Raw genomic sequence first — 17,781 nt, forward strand, 5'->3', positions numbered from 1 at the left:
GCTTAAAACGCGTTTTCGCACGAATCCGTGCGCGGGTGCTAAAAAGAGCAGCATCGGCATGCTGAGCACGTTGTTTGGTAGAAATCCACGTGCGCGTTCTGCGAAAAGCACCATTTGCATGCACATCTTGTGGTTTTGCAGAAAACTTCAATCTCGTCTACCAAAAGATGCATGTGCATGCTTAAAACGCGTTTTCGCACGAATCCGTGCGCGGGTGCTAAAAAGAGCAGCATCGGCATGCTTAGCACGTTGTTTGGTAGAAATCCACGTGCGTGTTCTGCGAAAAGCACCATTTGCATGCACATCTTGTGGTTTTGCAGAAAACTTCAATCTCGTCTACCAAAAGATGCATGTGCATGCTTAAAACGCGTTTTCGCACGAATCCGTGCGCGGGTGCTAAAAAGAGCAGCATCGGCATGCTTAGCACGTTGTTTGGTAGAAATCCACGTGCGCGTTCTGCGAAAAGCACCATTTGCATGCACATCTTGTGGTTTTGCAGAAAACTTCAATCTCGTCTACCAAAAGATGCATTTGCATGCTTAAAACGCGTTTTCGCACAAATCCGTGCGCGGGTGCTAAAAAGAGCAGCATCGGCATGCTTAGCACGTTGTTTGGTAGAAATCCACGTGGGCGTTCTGCGAAAAGCACCATTTGCATGCACATCTTGTGGTTTTGCAGAAAACTATAATCTCGTCTACCAAAAGATGCATGTGCATGCTTAAAACGCGTTTTCGCACGAATCCGTGCGCGGGTGCTAAAAAGAGCAGCATCGGCATGCTTAGCACGTTGTTTGGTAGAAATCCACGTGCGCGTTCTGCGAAAAGCACCATTTGCATGCACATCTTGTGGTTTTGCAGAAAACTTCAATCTCGTCTACCAAAAGATGCATGTGCATGCTTAAAACGCGTTTTCGCACGAATCCGTGCGCGGGTGCTAAAAAGAGCAGCATCGGCATGCTTAGCACGTTGTTTGGTAGAAATCCACGTGCGCGTTCTGCGAAAAGCACCATTTGCATGCACATCTTGTGGTTTTGCAGAAAACTTCAATCTCGTCTACCAAAAGGTGCATGTGCATGCTTAAAACGCGTTTTCGCACAAATCCGTGCGCGGGTGCTAAAAAGAGCAGCATCGGCATGCTTAGCACGTCGTTTGGTAGAAATCCACGTGCGCGTTCTGCCAAAAGCACCATTTGCATGCACATCTTGTGGTTTTGCAGAAAACTTCATCCGCGTCTACCAAAAGATGCATGTGCATGCTTGAAACGCGTTTTCGCGCGAATCCGTGCGCGGGTGCTAAAAAGAGCAGCATCGGCATGCTTAGCACGTCGTTTGGTAGAAATCCACGTGCGCGTTCTGCGAAAAGCACCATTTGCATGCACATCTTGTGGTTTTGCAGAAAACTTCAATCTCGTCTACCAAAAGGTGCATGTGCATGCTTAAAACGCGTTTTCGCACAAATCCGTGCGCGGGAACACACGCGAGACAGATGCTTAGCACGTTGTTTGGTAGATATCCACGTGAGACGTTCTGCGAAAGCACCCATTTGCATGCACATCTTGTGGTTTTGCAGAAAACTTCAATCTCGTCTACCAAAAGATGCATGTGCATGCTTAAAACGCGGTTTCGCACAAATCCGTGCGCGGGTGCTAAAAAGAGCAGCATCGGCATGCTTAGCACGTCGTTTGGTAGAAATCCACGTGCGCGTTCTGCCAAGAGCACCATTTGCATGCACATCTTGTGGTTTTGCAGAAACTTCATCCGCGTCCCACCAAAAGATGCATGTGCAAGCTTCAAACGCGTTTTCGCACGAATCCGTGCGCGGGTGCTAAAAAGAGCAGCATCGGCATGCTTAGCACGTCGTTTCGTAGAAATCCACGTGCGCGTTCTGCCAAAAGCACCATTTGCATGCACATCTTGTGGTTTTGCAGAAAACTTCATCCGCGTCTACCAAAAGATGCATGTGCATGCTTAAAACGCGTTTTCGCACGAATCCGTGCGCGGGTGCTAAAAAGAGCAGCATCGGCATGCTTAGCACGTTGTTTGGTAGAAATCCACGTGCGCGGTTCTGCGAAAAGCACCATTTGCATGCACATCTTGTGGGTTTTGCAGAAAACTTCAATCTCGTCTACCAAAAGGTGCATGTGCATGCTTTAAAACGCGTTTTCGCACAAATCCGTGCGCGGGTGCTAAAAAGAGCAGCATCGGCATGCTTAGCACGTCGTTTGGTAGAAATCCACGTGCGCGTTCTGCCAAAAAGCACCATTTGCATGCACATCTTGTGGTTTTGCAGAAAACTTCATCCGCGTCTACCAAAAGATGCATGTGCATGCTTGAAAACGCGTTTTCGCGCGAATCCGTGCGGCGGTGCTAAAAAGAGCAGCATCGGCATGCTTAGCACGTCGTTTGGTAGAAATCCACGTGCGCGTTCTGCCAAAAGCACCATTTGCATGCACATCTTGTGGTTTTGCATAAAACTTCAATCTCGTCTACCAAAAGATGCATGTGCATGCTTAAAACGCGTTTTCGCACGAATCCGTGCGCGTGTGCTAAAAAGAGCAGCATCGGCATGCTGAGCACGTTGTTTGGTAGAAATCCACGTGCGCGTTCTGCGGAAAGCACCATTTGCATGCACATCTTGTGGTTTTTGCAGAAAAACTTCAATCTCGTCTACCAAAAGATGCATGTGCATGCTTAAAACGCGTTTCGCACAAATCCGTGCGCGGGTGCTAATAAAGAGCAGCATCGGCATGCTTAGCACGTTGTTTGGTAGAAATCCACGTGGGCGTTCTGCGAAAAGCACCATTTGCATGCACATCTTGTGGTTTTGCAGAAAACTTCAATCTCGTCTACCAAAAGATGCATGTGCATGCTTAAAACGCGTTTTCGCAAGAATCCGTGCGCGGGTGCTAAAAAGAGCAGCATCGGCATGCTTAGCACGTTGTTTGGTAGAAATCCACGTGCGCGTTCTGCGAAAAGCACCATTTGCATGCACACATTGTGGTTTTGCAGAAAACTTCAATCTCGTCTACCAAAAGATGCATGTGCATGCTTAAAACGCGTTTTCGCACGAATCCGTGCGCGGGTGCTTAAAAGAGCAGCATCGGCATGCTTAGCACGTTGTTTGGTAGAAATCCACGTGGGCGTTCTGCGAAAAGCACCATTTGCATGCACATCTTGTGGTTTTGCAGAAAACTTCAATCTCGTCTACCAAAAGATGCATGTGCATGCTTAAAACGCGTTTTCGCACGAATCCGTGCGCGGGTGCTAAAAAGAGCAGCATCGGCATGCTTAGCACGTTGTTTGGTAGAAATCCACGTGCGCGTTCTGCGAAAAGCACCATTTGCATGCACACATTGTGGTTTTGCAGAAAACTTCAATCTCGTCTACCAAAAGATGCATGTGCATGCTTAAAACGCGTTTTCGCACGAATCCGTGCGCGGGTGCTAAAAAGAGCAGCATCGGCATGCTTAGCACGTTGTTTGGTAGAAATCCAGGGTGCGCGTTCTGCGAAAAGCACCATTTGCATGCACATCTTGTGGTTTTGCAGAAAACTTCAATCTCGTCTTCCAAAAGATGCATGTGCATGCTTAAAACGCGTTTTTCGCACGAATCCGTGCGCGGGTGCTAAAGAGAGCAGCATCGGCATGCTTAGCACGTTGTTTGGTAGAAATCCAGGTGCGCGTTCTGCGAAAAGCACCATTTGCATGCACATCTTGTGGTTTTGCAGTAAACTTCAATCTCGTCTACCAAAAGATGCATGTGCATGCTTAAAACGCGTTTTCGCACAAATCCGTGCGCGGGTGCTAAAAAGAGCAGCATCGCCATGCTTAGCACGTCGTTTGGTAGAAATCCACGTGCGCGTTCTGCCAAAAGCACCATTTGCATGCACATCTTGTGGTTTTGCAGAAAACCTTATCCGCGTCTACCAAAAGATGCATGTGCATGCTTAAAACGCGTTTTTCGCGCGAAATCCGTGCGCGGGTGCTAAAAAGAGCAGCATCGGCATGCTTAGCACGTCGTTTGGTAGAAATCCACGTGCGCGTTCTGCCAAAAGCACCATTTGCATGCACATCTTGTGGTTTTGCAGAAAACTTCAATCTCGGTCTACCAAAAAGATGCATGTGCATGCTTAAAACGCGTTTCGCACGAATCCGTGCGCGGGTGCTAAAAAGAGCAGCATCGGCATGCTTAGCACGTTGTTTGGTAGAAATACACGTGCGCGTTCTGCGAAAAGCACCATTTGCATGCACATCTTGTGGTTTTGCAGAAAACTTCAATCTCGTCTACCAAAAGATGCATGTGCATGCTTAAAACGCGTTTTCGCACGAATCCGTGCGCGGGTGCTAAAAAGAGCAGCATCGGCATGCTTAGCACGTTGTTGGTAGAAATCCACGTGCGCGTTCTGCGAAAAGCACCATTTGCATGCACACATTGTGGGTTTTGCAGAAAACTATCAAATCTCGTCTACCAAAAGATGCATGTGCATGCTAAAACGCGTTTTCGCACGAATCCGTGCGCGGGTGCTAAAAAGAGCAGCATCGGCGATGCTTAGCAACGTTGTTTGGTAGAAATCCAGAGTGCGCGTTCTGCGAAAAGCACCATTTAGCATGCACATCTTGTGGTTTTGCAGAAAACTTCAATCTCGTCTACCAAAAGATGCATGTGCATGCTTAAAAACGCGTTTTCGCACGAATCCGTGCGCGGGTGCTAAAGAGAGCAGCAATCGGCATGCTTAGCACGTTGTTGGTAGAAATCCAGGTGCGCGTTCTGCGAAAAGCACCATTTGCATGCACATCTTGTGGTTTTGCAGAAAACTTCAATCTCGTCTACCAAAAGATGCATGTGCATGCTTAAAACGCGTTTTCGCACCAAATCCGTGCGCGGGTGCTAAAAAAGAGCAGCATCGCCATGCTTAGCACGTCGTTTGGTGTAGAAATCCACGTTGCGCGTTCTGCCAAAAGCACCATTTGCATGCACATCTTGTGGTTTTGCAGGAAAACCTTATCCGCGTCTACCAAAAGATGCATGTGCATGCTTAAAACGCGTTTTCGCGCGAATCCGTGCGCGGGTGCTAAAAAGAGCAGCATCGGCATGCTTAGCACGTTGTTTGGTAGAAATCCACGTGCGCGATTCTGCGAAAAGCACCATTTGCATGCACACATTGTGGTTTTGCAGAAAACTTCAATCTCGTCTACCAAAAGAATGCATGTGCATGCTTTAAAACGCGTTTTCGCACGAATTCCGTGCGCGGGTGCTAAAAAGAGCAGCATCGGCATGCTTAGCACGTTGTTTGGTAGAAATCCACGTGGGCGTTCTGCGAAAAGCACCATTTGCATGCACATCTTGTGGTTTTGCAGAAAACTTCAATCTCGTCTACCAAAAGATGCATGTGCATGCTTAAAACGCGTTTTCGCACGAATCCGTGCGCGGGTGCTAAAAAGAGCAGCATCGGCATGCTTAGCACGTTGTTTGGTAGAAATCCACGTGCGCGTTCTGCGAAAAGCACCATTTGCATAGCACATCATTGTGGTTTTGCAGAAAACTTCAATCTCGTCTACCAAAAGATGCATGAGCATGCTATAAAACGCGTTTTTCGCACGAATCCGTGCGCGGGTGCTAAAAAGAGCAGCATCGGCATGCTTAGCACGTTGTTTGGTAGAAATCACAGGTGCGCGTTCTGCGAAAAGCACCATTTGCATGCTCATCTTGTGGTTTTGCAGAAAACTTCAATCTCGTCTACCAAAAGATGCATGTGCATGCTTAAAACGCGTTTTCGCACGAATCGGTGCGCGGGGTGCTAAAGAGAGCAGCATCGGCATGCTTAGCACGTTGTTTGGTAGAAATCCAGGTGCGCGTTCTGCGAAAAGCACCATTTGCATGCACATCTTGTGGTTTTGCAGAAAACTTCAATCTCGTCTACCAAAAGATGCATGTGCATGCTTAAAACGCGTTTTCGCACAAATCCGTGCGCGGGTGCTAAAAAGAGTCAGCATCGCCATGCTTAGCACGTCGTTTGGTAGAAATCCACGTGCGCGTTCTGCCAAAAGCACCATTTGCATGCACATCTTGTGGTTTTGCAGAAAACTTCAATCTCGTCTACCAAAAGATGCATGTGCATGCTTAAAACGCGTTTTCGCACGAATCCGTGCGCGGGTGCTAAAAAGAGCAGCATCGGCATGCTTAGAACGTTGTTTGGTAGAAATCCACGTGCGCGTTCTGCGAAAAGCACTATTTGCATGCACATCTTGTGGTTTTGCAGAATACTTCAATCTCGTCTACAAAAGATGCATGTGCATGCTTAAAACGCGTTTTCGCACGAATCCGTGCGCGGGTGCTAAAAAGAGCAGCATCGGCATGCTTAGCACGTTGTTTGGTAGAAATCCAGCGTGCGCGTTCTGCGAAAAGCACCAATTTGCATGCACATCTTGTGGTTTTGCAGAAAACTTCAATCTCGTCTACCAAAAGATGCATGTGCATGCTTTAAAACGCGTTTTTCGCACGAATCCGTGCGCGGGGTGCTAAAAAAGAGCAGCATCGGCATGCTTAGCACGTTGTTTGATAGAAATCCACGTGCGCGTTCTGCGAAAAGGCACCATTTGCATGCACATCTTGTGGTTTTGCAGAAAACTTCAATCTCGTCTACCAAAAGATGCATGTGCATGCTTAAAACGCGTTTTCGCACGAATCCGTGCGCGGGTGCTAAAAAGAGCAGCTATCGGCATGCTTAGCACGTCGTTTGGTAGTAATCCACGTGCGCGTTCTGCCAAGAGCACCATTTGCATGCACATCTTGTGGTTTTGCAGAAAACTTCATCCGCGTCTACCAAAAGATGCATGTGCATGCTTAAAACGCGTTTTCGCACGAATCCGTGCGCGGGTGCTAAAAAGAGCAGCATCGGCATGCTTAGCACGTTGTTTGGTAGAAATCCACGTGCGCGTTCTGCGATAATGCACCATTTGCATGCACATCTTGTGGTTTTGCAGAAAACTTCAATCTCGTCTACCAAAAGATGCATGTGCATGCTTAAAACGCGTTTTCGCACGAATCCGTGCGCGGGTGCTAAAAAGAGCAGCATCGGCATGCTTAGCACGTTGTTTGGTAGAAATCCACGTGCGCGTTCTGCGAAAAGCACCATTTGCATGCACATCTTGTGGTTTTGCAGAAAACTTCAATCTCGTCTACCAAAAGATGCATGTGCATGCTTAAAACGCGTTTTCGCACGAATCCGTGCGCGGGTGCTAAAAAGAGCAGCATCGGCAATGCTTAGCACGTCGTTTGGTAGTAATCCACGTGCGCGTTCTGCCAAGAGCACCATTTGCATGCACATCTTGCGGTTTTGCAGAAAACTTCATCCGCGTCCTACAAAAAGATGCATGTGCATGCTTAAAAACGCGTTTTCGCACGAATCCGTGCCGCGGGTGCCTAAAAAGAGCAGCATCGGCATGCTTAGCACGTTGTTTGATAGAAATCCACGTGCGCGTTCTGCGAAAAGCACCATTTGCATGCACATCTTGTGGTTTTGCAGAAAACTTCAATCTCGTCTACCAAAAGATGCAAGTGCATGCTTAAAACGCGTTTTCGCACAAATCCGCGCGCGGGTGCTAAAAAGAGCAGCAATCGGCATGCTTAGCACGTTGTTTGGTAGAAATCCACGTGCGCGTTCTGCGAAAAGCACCATTTGCATGCACACATTGTGGTTTTGCAGAAAACTTCAATCTCGTCTACCAAAAGATGCATGTGCATGCTTAAAACGCGTTTTCGCACGAATCCGTGCGCGGGTGCTAAAAAGAGCAGCATCGGCATGCTTAGCACGTTGTTTGGTAGAAATCCACGTGCGCGTTCTGCGAAAAGCACCATTTGCATGCACATCTTGTGGTTTTGCAGAAAACTTCAATCTCGTCTACCAAAAGATGCATCGGCATGCTTAAAACGCGTTTTCGCACGAATCCGTGCGCGGGTGCTAAAGAGAGCAGCATCGGCATGCTTAGCACGTTGTATGGTAGAAATCCACGTGCGCGTTCTGCGAAACGCACCATTTGCATGCACATCTTGTGGTTTTGCAGAAAACTTCAATCTCGTCTACCAAAAGATGCATGTGCATGCTTTAAAACGCGTTTTCGCACGAATCCGTGCGCGGGTGCTAAAAAGAGCAGCATCGGCATGCTTAGAACGTTTGTTTAGTAGAAATCCACGTGCGCGTTCTGCGAAAAGCACCATTTGCATGCACATCTTGTGGGTTTTGCAGAAAACTTCAATCTCGTTCTACCAAAAGATGCATGTGCATGCTTAAAACGCGTTTTCGCACGAATCCGTGCGCGGGTGCTAAAAAGAGCAGCATCGGCATGCTTAGCACGTTGTTTGGTAGAAATCCACGTGCGCGTTCTGCGAAAAGCACCATTTGCATGCACATCTTGTGGTTTTGCAGAAAACTTCAATCTCGTCTACCAAAGATGCATGTGCATGCTTAAAAACGCGTTTTCGCACGAATCCGTGCGCGGGTGCTAAAAAGAGCAGCTTCGGCATGCTTAGCACGTTGTTTGGTAGAAATCCACGTGCGCGTTCTGCGAAAAGCACCATTTGCATGCACACATTGTGGTTTTGCAGAAAACTTCAATCTCGTCTACCAAAAGATGCATGTGCATGCTTAAAACGCGTTTTCGCACGAATCCGTGCGCGGGTGCTAAAAAGAGCAGCATCGGCATGCTTAGCACGTTGTTTGGTAGAAATCCACGTGCGCGTTCTGCGAAAAGCACCATTTGCATGCACATCTTGTGGTTTTGCAGAAAACTTCAATCTCGTCTACCAAAAGATGCATCGGCATGCTTAAAACGCGTTTTTCGCACGTAATCCGTGCGCGGGTGCTAAAGAGAGCAGCATCGGCATGCTTAGCACGTTGTTTGGTAGAAATCCACGTGCGCGTTCTGCGAAACGCACCATTTGCATGCACATCTTGTGGTTTTTGCAGAAAACTTCAATCTCGTCTACCAAAAGATGCATGTGCATGCTTAAAACGCGTTTTTCGCACGAATCCGTGCGCGGGGTGCTAAAAAGAGCAGCATCGGCATGCTTAGAACGTTGTTTAGTAGAAATCCACGTGCGCGTTCTGCGAAAAGCACCATTTGCATGAACATCTTGTGGTTTTGCAGAAAACTTCAATCTCGTCTACCAAAAGATGCATGTGCTATGCTTAAAACGCGTTTTCGCACGAATCCGTGCGCGGGTGCTAAAAAGAGCAGCATCGGCTTGCTTAGCACGTTGTTTGGTAGAAATCCACGTGCGCGTTCTGCGAAAGCTCCATTTGCATGCACATCTTGTGGTTTTGCAGAAAACTTCAATCTCGTCTACCAAAAGATGCATGTGCATGCTTAAAACGCGTTTTCGCACGAATCCGTGCGCGGGTGCTAAAAAGAGCAGCATCGGCATGCTTAGCACGTTGTTTGGTAGAAATCCACGTGCGCGTTCTGCGAAAAGCACCATTTGCATGCACATCTTGTGGTTTTGCAGAAAACTTCAATCTCGTCTACCAAAAGAAGCATGTGCATGCTTAAAACGCGTTTTCGCACGAATCCGTGCGCGGGTGCTAAAAAGAGCAGCATCGGCATGCTTAGCACGTCGTTTGGTAGTAATCCACGTGCGCGTTCTGCCAAGAGCACCATTTGCATGCACATCTTGTGGTTTTGCAGAAAACTTCATCCGCGTCTACCAAAAGATGCATGTGCATGCTTAAAACGCGTTTTCGCACGAATCCGTGCGCGGGTGCTAAAAAGAGCAGCATCGGCATGCTTAGCACGTTGTTTGGTAGAAATCCACGTGCGGGTTCTGCGAAAAGCACCATTTGCATGCACATCTTGTGCTTGTGGTTTTGCAGAAAACTTCAATCTCGTCTACCAAAAGATGCATGTGCATGCTTAAAACGCGTTTTCGCACGAATCCGTGCGCGGGTGCTAAAAAGAGCAGCATCGGCATGCTTAGCACGTCGTTTGGTAGTAATCCACGTGCGCGTTCTGCCAAGAGCACCATTTGCATGCACATCTTGCGGTTTTGCAGAAAACTTCATCCGCGTCTACCAAAAGATGCATGTGCATGCTTAAAACGCGTTTTCGCACGAATCCGTGCGCGGGTGCTAAAAAGAGCAGCATCGGCATGCTTAGCACGTTGTTTGGTAGAAATCCACGTGCGCGTTCTGCGAAAAGCACCATTTGCATGCACATCTTGTGGTTTTGCAGAAAACTTCAATCTCGTCTACCAAAAGATGCATGTGCATGCTTAAAACGCGTTTTCGCACAAATCCGTGCGCGGGTGCTAAAAAGAGCAGCATCGGCATGCTTAGCACGTCGTTTGGTAGAAATCCACGTGCGCGTTCTGCCAAGAGCACCATTTGCATGCACATCTTGTGGTTTTGCAGAAAACTTTATCCGCGTCTACCAAAAGATGCATGTGCATGCTTAAAACGCGTTTTCGCACGAATCCGTGCGCGGGTGCTAATAAGAGCAGCATCGGCATGCTTAGCACGTTGTTTGGTAGAAATCCACGTGCGCGTTCTGCGAAAAGCACCATTTGCATGCACATCTTGTGGTTTTGCAGAAAACTTCATCCGCGTCTACCAAAAGATGCATGTGCATGCTTAAAACGCGTTTTCGCACGAATCCGTGCGCGGGTGCTAAAAAGAGCAGCATCGGCATGCTTAGCACGTCGTTTGGCAGAAATCCACGTGCGCGTTCTGCCAAAAGCACCATTTGCATGCACATCTTGTGGTTTTGCAGAAAACTTCATCCGCGTCTACCAAACGATGCATGTGCATGCTTAAAACGCGTTTTCGCGCGAATCCGTGCGCGGGTGCTAAAAAGAGCAGCATCGGCATGCTTAGCACGTCGTTTGGTAGAAATCCACGTGCGCTTTCTGCCAAAAGCACCATTTGCATGCACATCTTGTGGTTTTGCAGAAAACTTCAATCTCGTCTACCAAAAGATGCATGTGCATGCTTAAAACGCGTTTTCGCACGAATCCGTGCGCGGGTGCTAATAAGAGCAGCATCGGCATGCTTAGCACGTTGTTTGGTAGAAATCCACGTGCGCGTTCTGCGAAAAGCACCATTTGCATGCACATATTGTGGTTTTGCAGAAAACTTCAATCTCGTCTACCAAAAGATGCATGTGCATGCTTAAAACGCGTTTTCGCACGAATCCGTGCGCGGGTGCTAAAAAGAGCAGCATCGGCATGCTTAGCACGTTGTTTGGTAGAAATCCACGTGCGCGTTCTGCGAAAAGCACCATTTGCATGCACATCTTGTGGTTTTGCAGAAAACTTCAATCTCGTCTACCAAAAGATGCATGTGCATGCTTAAAACGCGTTTTCGCACAAATCCGTGCGCGGGTGCTAAAAAGAGCAGCATCGGCATGCTTAGCACGTTGTTTGGTAGAAATCCACGTGGGCGTGCTGCGAAAAGCACCATTTGCATGCACATCTTGTGGTTTTGCAGAAAACTTCAATCTCGTCTACCAAAAGATGCATGTGCATGCTTAAAACGCGTTTTCGCACAAATCCGTGCGCGGGTGCTAAAAAGAGCAGCATCGGCATGCTTAGCACGTTGTTTGGTAGAAATCCACGTGGGCGTTCTGCGAAAAGCACCATTTGCATGCACATCTTGTGGTTTTGCAGAAAACTTCAATCTCGTCTACCAAAAGATGCATGTGCATGCTTAAAACGCGTTTTCGCACGAATCCGTGCGCGGGTACTAAAAAGAGCAGCATCGGCATGCTTAGCACGTTGTTTGGTAGAAATCCACGTGCGCGTTCTGCGAAAAGCACCATTTGCATGCACATATTGACACGTGTACTTATCTTTATCGGGTGACCACGTTTGGCCGCCTAACAAATGTTATCGCACAACGCGGGACGCGCCTGCCTGTATCCGAAGTTTCTGGAAAGTTATCGATGCTTCTATCCACTGTCTGTTGTCGCCGAACCTTGTGTTATCTGATTTCATCGCTTGACACGAATGGTGTAGAACTTTGTAGAAGGCATGCGGGTCCCAACGATTAGTCTGGAACATTCGATGACTGCTGTATAAAAGCCGACGCGCTTGACCCGCTGATCAGATTCTCGACGATCGCCGACTGTGTTCGCCGCTTTCGTTGTGCTATAAGTGTAGCCTGTTTTGTGGGCACAGGTTCGCCCAATAAAATCGAGTTTTGCCTTTCACAGTATTGCTACTGTGTTCTTAACGTCACCGCCACGTGACATCTGGTGGAGGTGCTTTCGTTCATGTACCGGACGCCCCCGACAAGCCGTGATCCAAGCCCGGACCGCAAAGTGAACACAAACGTAGTCCCGGAGCCTCGAGCAAGCCGCCGTCTTCAACAGCTGCCCCCGGAGCACGGACTTCTACCTGAGAAGACCAAGAAGATTGTGGACAAGGCAACCCCAATGGCAGCCCCAGCGTCCCCCATCGTGCTGCAGCAGCCCAGGGAACCTCCGACCTTCCGCGGATCAACATTCGAGGACCCGGAAACCTGGCTCGAGACGTATGAGAGGGTCGCTACGTTTAACAGTTGGGACAGTGACGACAAGCTGCGGCATGTCTATTTCGCACTGGAAGACGCCGCCAGGACCTGGTTCGAGAATCGAGAAGCCACCTTAACGACCTGGGACCTGTTCCGAAGCAGCTTCTTGCAAACGTTTACAAGCGTCGTGCGAAAAGAGCGAGCCCAAGCACTACTAGAAACCAGAGTGCAGCTGCCAAACGAGACGATCGCGATCTTCACGGAGGAGATGGCCCGTCTTTTCCGGCACGCCGACCCGGAAATGTCAGAGGATAAAAAAGTCCGCTTCCTGATGCGGGGCGTCAAGCAAGAACTTTTCGCAGGACTTATTCGTAACCCGCCGAAGACCGTAGCTGAGTTTTCTGCAGAGGCATCGACGATCGAGAAAACTCTGGAGATGCGCACCCGGCAATATAACCGCCAGGGGCTCACGCCGCAGTACGCCATCCAAGGACTGGATTCCGACAACCTTCAGGAGACCATCAGGGCCATTGTGCGCGAAGAACTGCGCAAGGTCCTGCCTTCGTCGCAGCCCCAAGTGGCTTCGATCGCCGACATTGTGAAAGAAGAGGTGCACCGATCGCTTGGAGTTCCCGAGCTGCAACCACAATTACCGCAGCCCCAACCAGAAGCGATGACATACGCCGCCGTCGCACGCCGTCAAGGTCCCTCTCCACGACCACGCCAGGGCCCTGCAACGACGCAATTCCGCCGTCCGCCGCCACCGCCGCCGCCAGCACGCCCACCCGTCGCCCAGCGCACCTACGCGAGGAAGACGGACATTTGGCGAGCCCCCGACCACCGCCCGCTCTGCTATCACGTGGCGGTGACGTTAAGAACACAGTAGCAATACTGTGAAAGGCAAAACTCGATTTTATTGGGCGAACCTGTGCCCACAAAACAGGCTACACTTATAGCACAACGAAAGCGGCGAACACAGTCGGCGATCGTCGAGAATCTGATCAGCGGGTCAAGCGCGTCGGCTTTTATACAGCAGTCATCGAATGTTCCAGACTAATCGTTGGGACCCGCATGCCTTCTACAAAGTTCTACACCATTCGTGTCAAGCGATGAAATCAGATAACACAAGGTTCGGCGACAACAGACAGTGGATAGAAGCATCGATAACTTTCCAGAAACTTCGGATACAGGCAGGCGCGTCCCGCGTTGTGCGATAACATTTGTTAGGCGGCCAAACGTGGTCGCCCGATAAAGATAAGTACACGTGTCAATATTGTGGTTTTGCAGAAAACTTCAATCTCGTCTACCAAAAGATGCATGTGCATGCTTAAAACGCGTTTTCGCACGAATCCGTGCGCGGGTGCCAAAAAGAGCAGCATCGGCATGCTTAGCACGTTGTTTGGTAGAAATCCACGTGCGCGTTCTGCGAAAAGCACCATTTGCATGCACATCTTGTGGTTTTGCAGAAAACTTCAATCTCGACTACCAAAAGATGCATGTGCATGCTTAAAACGCGTTTTCGCACGAATCCGTGCGCGGGTGCTAAAAAGAGCAGCATCGGCATGCTTAGCACGTTGTTTGGTAGAAATCCACGTGCGCGTTCTGCGAAAAGCACCATTTGCATGCACATCTTGTGGTTTTGCAGAAAACTTCAATCTCGTCTACCAAAAGATGCATGTGCATGCTTAAAACGCGTTTTCGCACAAATCCGTGCGCGGGTGCTAAAAAGAGCAGCATCGCCATGCTTAGCACGTCGTTTGGTAGAAATCCACGTGCGTGTTCTGCCAAGAGCACCATTTGCATGCACATCTTGTGGTTTTGCAGAAAACTTCATCCGCGTCTACCAAAAGATGCATGTGCATGCTTAAAACGCGTTTTCGCGCGAATCCGTGCGCGGGTGCTAAAAAGAGCAGCATCGGCATGCTTAGCACGTCGTTTGGTAGAAATCCACGTGCGCGTTCTGCGAAAAGCACCATTTGCATGCACATCTTGTGGTTTTGCAGAAAACTTCAATCTCGTCTACCAAAAGATGCATGTGCATGCTTAAAACGCGTTTTCGCACGAATCCGTGCGCGGGTGCTAAAAAGAGCAGCATCGGCATGCTTAGCACGTTGTTTGGTAGAAATCCACGTGCGCGTTCTGCGAAAAGCACCATTTGCATGCACATCTTGTGGTTTTGCAGAAAACTTCAATCTCGTCTACCAAAAGATGCATGTGCATGCTTAAAACGCGTTTTCGCACGAATCCGTGCGCGGGTGCTAAAAAGAGCAGCATCGGCATGCTTAGCACGTTGTTTGGTAGAAATCCACGTGCGCGTTCTGCGAAAAGCACCATTTGCATGCACATCTTGTGGTTTTGCAGAAAACTTCAATCTCGTCTACCAAAAGATGCATGTGCATGCTTAAAACGCGTTTTCGCACGAATCCGTGCGCGGGTGCTAAAAAGAGCAGCATCGGCATGCTTAGCACGTTGTTTGGTAGAAATCCACGTGCGCGTTCTGCGAAAAGCACCATTTGCATGCACATCTTGTGGTTTTGCAGAAAACTTCAATCTCGTCTACCAAAAGATGCATGTGCATGCTTAAAACGCGTTTTCGCACGAATCCGTGCGCGGGTGCTAAAAAGAGCAGCATCGGCATGCTTAGCACGTTGTTTGGTAGAAATCCACGTGCGCGTTCTGCGAAAAGCACCATTTGCATGCACATCTTGTGGTTTTGCAGAAAACTTCAATCTCGTCTACCAAAAGATGCATGTGCATGCTTAAAACGCGTTTTCGCACAAATCCGTGCGCGGGTGCTAAAAAGAGCAGCATCGGCATGCTTAGCACGTCGTTTGGTAGAAATCCACGTGCGCGTTCTGCCAAGAGCACCATTTGCATGCACACCTTGTGGTTTTGCAGAAAACTTCATCCGCGTCTACCAAAAGATGCATGTGCATGCTTCAAACGCGTTTTCGCACGAATCCGTGCGCGGGTGCTAAAAAGAGCAGCATCGGCATGCTTAGCACGTCGTTTGGTAGAAATCCACGTGCGCGTTCTGCCAAAAGCACCATTTGCATGCACATCTTGTGGTTTTGCAGAAAACTTCATCCGCGTCTACCAAAAGATGCATGTGCATGCTTAAAACGCGTTTTCGCACGAATCCGTGCGCGGGTGCTAAAAAGAGCAGCATCGGCATGCTTAGCACGTTGTTTGGTAGAAATCCACGTGCGCGTTCTGCGAAAAGCACCATTTGCATGCACATCTTGTGGTTTTGCAGAAAACTTCAATCTCGTCTACCAAAAGATGCATGTGCATGCTTAAAACGCGTTTTCGCACAAATCCGTGCGCGGGTGCTAAAAAGAACAGCATCGGCATGCTTAGCACGTCGTTTGGTAGAAATCCACGTGCGCGTTCTGCCAAAAGCACCATTTGCATGCACATCTTGTGGTTTTGCAGAAAACTTCATCCGCGTCTACCAAAAGATGCATGTGCACGCTTAAAACGCGTTTTCGCGCGAATCCGTGCGCGGGTGCTAAAAAGAGCACCATCGGCATGCTTAGCACGTCGTTTGGTAGAAATACACGTGCGCGTTCTGCCAAAAGCACCATTTGCATGCACATCTTGTGGTTTTGCAGAAAACTTCAATCTCGTCTACCAAAAGATGCATGTGCATGCTTAAAACGCGTTTTCGCACGAATCCGTGCGCGGGTGCTAAAAAGAGCAGCATCGGCATGCTGAGCACGTTGTTTGGTAGAAATCCACGTGCGCGTTCTGCGAAAAGCACCATTTGCATGCACATCTTGTGGTTTTGCAGAAAACTTCAATCTCGTCTACCAAAAGATGCATGTGCATCCTTAAAACGCGTTTTCGCACGAATCCGTGCGCGGGTGCTAAAAAGAGCAGCATCGGCATGCTTAGCACGTTGTTTGGTAGAAATCCACGTGCGCGTTCTGCGAAAAGCACCATTTGCATGCACATCTTGTGGTTTTGCAGAAAACTTCAATCTCGTCTACCAAAAGATGCATGTGCATGCTTAAAACGCGTTTTCGCACGAATCCGTGCGCGGGTGCTAAAAAGAGCAGCATCGGCATGCTTAGCACGTTGTTTGGTAGAAATCCACGTGCGCGTTATGCGAAAAGCACCATTTGCATGCACATCTTGTGGTTTTGCAGAAAACTTCAATCTCGTCTACCAAAAGATGCATGTGCATGCTTAAAACGCGTTTTCGCACAAATCCGTGCGCGGGTGCTAAAAAGAGCAGCATCGGCATGCTTAGCACGTTGTTTGGTAGAAATCCACGTGGGCGTTCTGCGAAAAGCACCATTTGCATGCACATCTTGTGGTTTTGCAGAAAACTTCAATCTCGTCTACCAAAAGATGCATGTGCATGCTTAAAACGCGTTTTCGCACGAATCCGTGCGCGGGTGCTCAAAAGAGCAGCATCGGCATGCTTAGCACGTTGTTTGGTAGAAATCCACGTGCGCGTTCTGCGAAAAGCACCATTTGCATGCACATATTGTGGTTTTGCAGAAAACTTCAATCTCGTCTACCAAAAGATGCATGTGCATGCTTAAAACGCGTTTTCGCACGAATCCGTGCGCGGGTGCTAAAAAGAGCAGCATCGGCATGCTTAGCACGTTGTTTGGTAGAAATCCACGTGCGCGTTCTGCGAAAAGCACCATTTGCATGCACATCTTGTGGTTTTGCAGAAAACTTCAATCTCTTCTACCAAAAGATGCATGTGCATGCTTAAAACGCGTTTTCGCGCGAATCCGTGCGCGGGTGCTAAAAAGAGCAGCATCGGCATGCTTAGCACGTCGTTTGGTAGAAATCCACGTGCGCGTTCTGCCAAAAGCACCATTTGCATGCACATCTTGTGGTTTTGCAGAAAACTTCATCCGCGTCTACCAAAAGATGCATGTGCATGCTTAAAACGCGTTTTCGCGCGAATCCGTGCGCGGGTGCTAAAAAGAGCAGCATCGGCATGCTTAGCACGTCGTTTGGTAGAAATCCACGTGCGCGTTCTGCCAAAAGCACCATTTGCATGCACATCTTGTGGTTTTGCAGAAAACTTCAATCTCGTCTACCAAAAGATGCATGTGCATGCTTAAAACGCGTTTTCGCACGAATCCGTGCGCGGGTGCTAAAAAGAGCAGCATCGGCATGCTTAGCACGTTGTTTGGTAGAAATCCACGTGCGCGTTCTGCGAAAAGCACCATTTGCATGCACATCTTGTGGTTTTGCAGAAAACTTCAATCTCGTCTACCAAAAGATGCATGTGCATGCTTAAAACGCGTTTTCG

This window comes from Dermacentor andersoni, unplaced genomic scaffold (assembly GCF_023375885.2).
Source record: "Dermacentor andersoni unplaced genomic scaffold, qqDerAnde1_hic_scaffold ctg00000343.1, whole genome shotgun sequence".
Lineage (NCBI taxonomy): Eukaryota > Metazoa > Arthropoda > Arachnida > Ixodida > Ixodidae > Dermacentor > Dermacentor andersoni.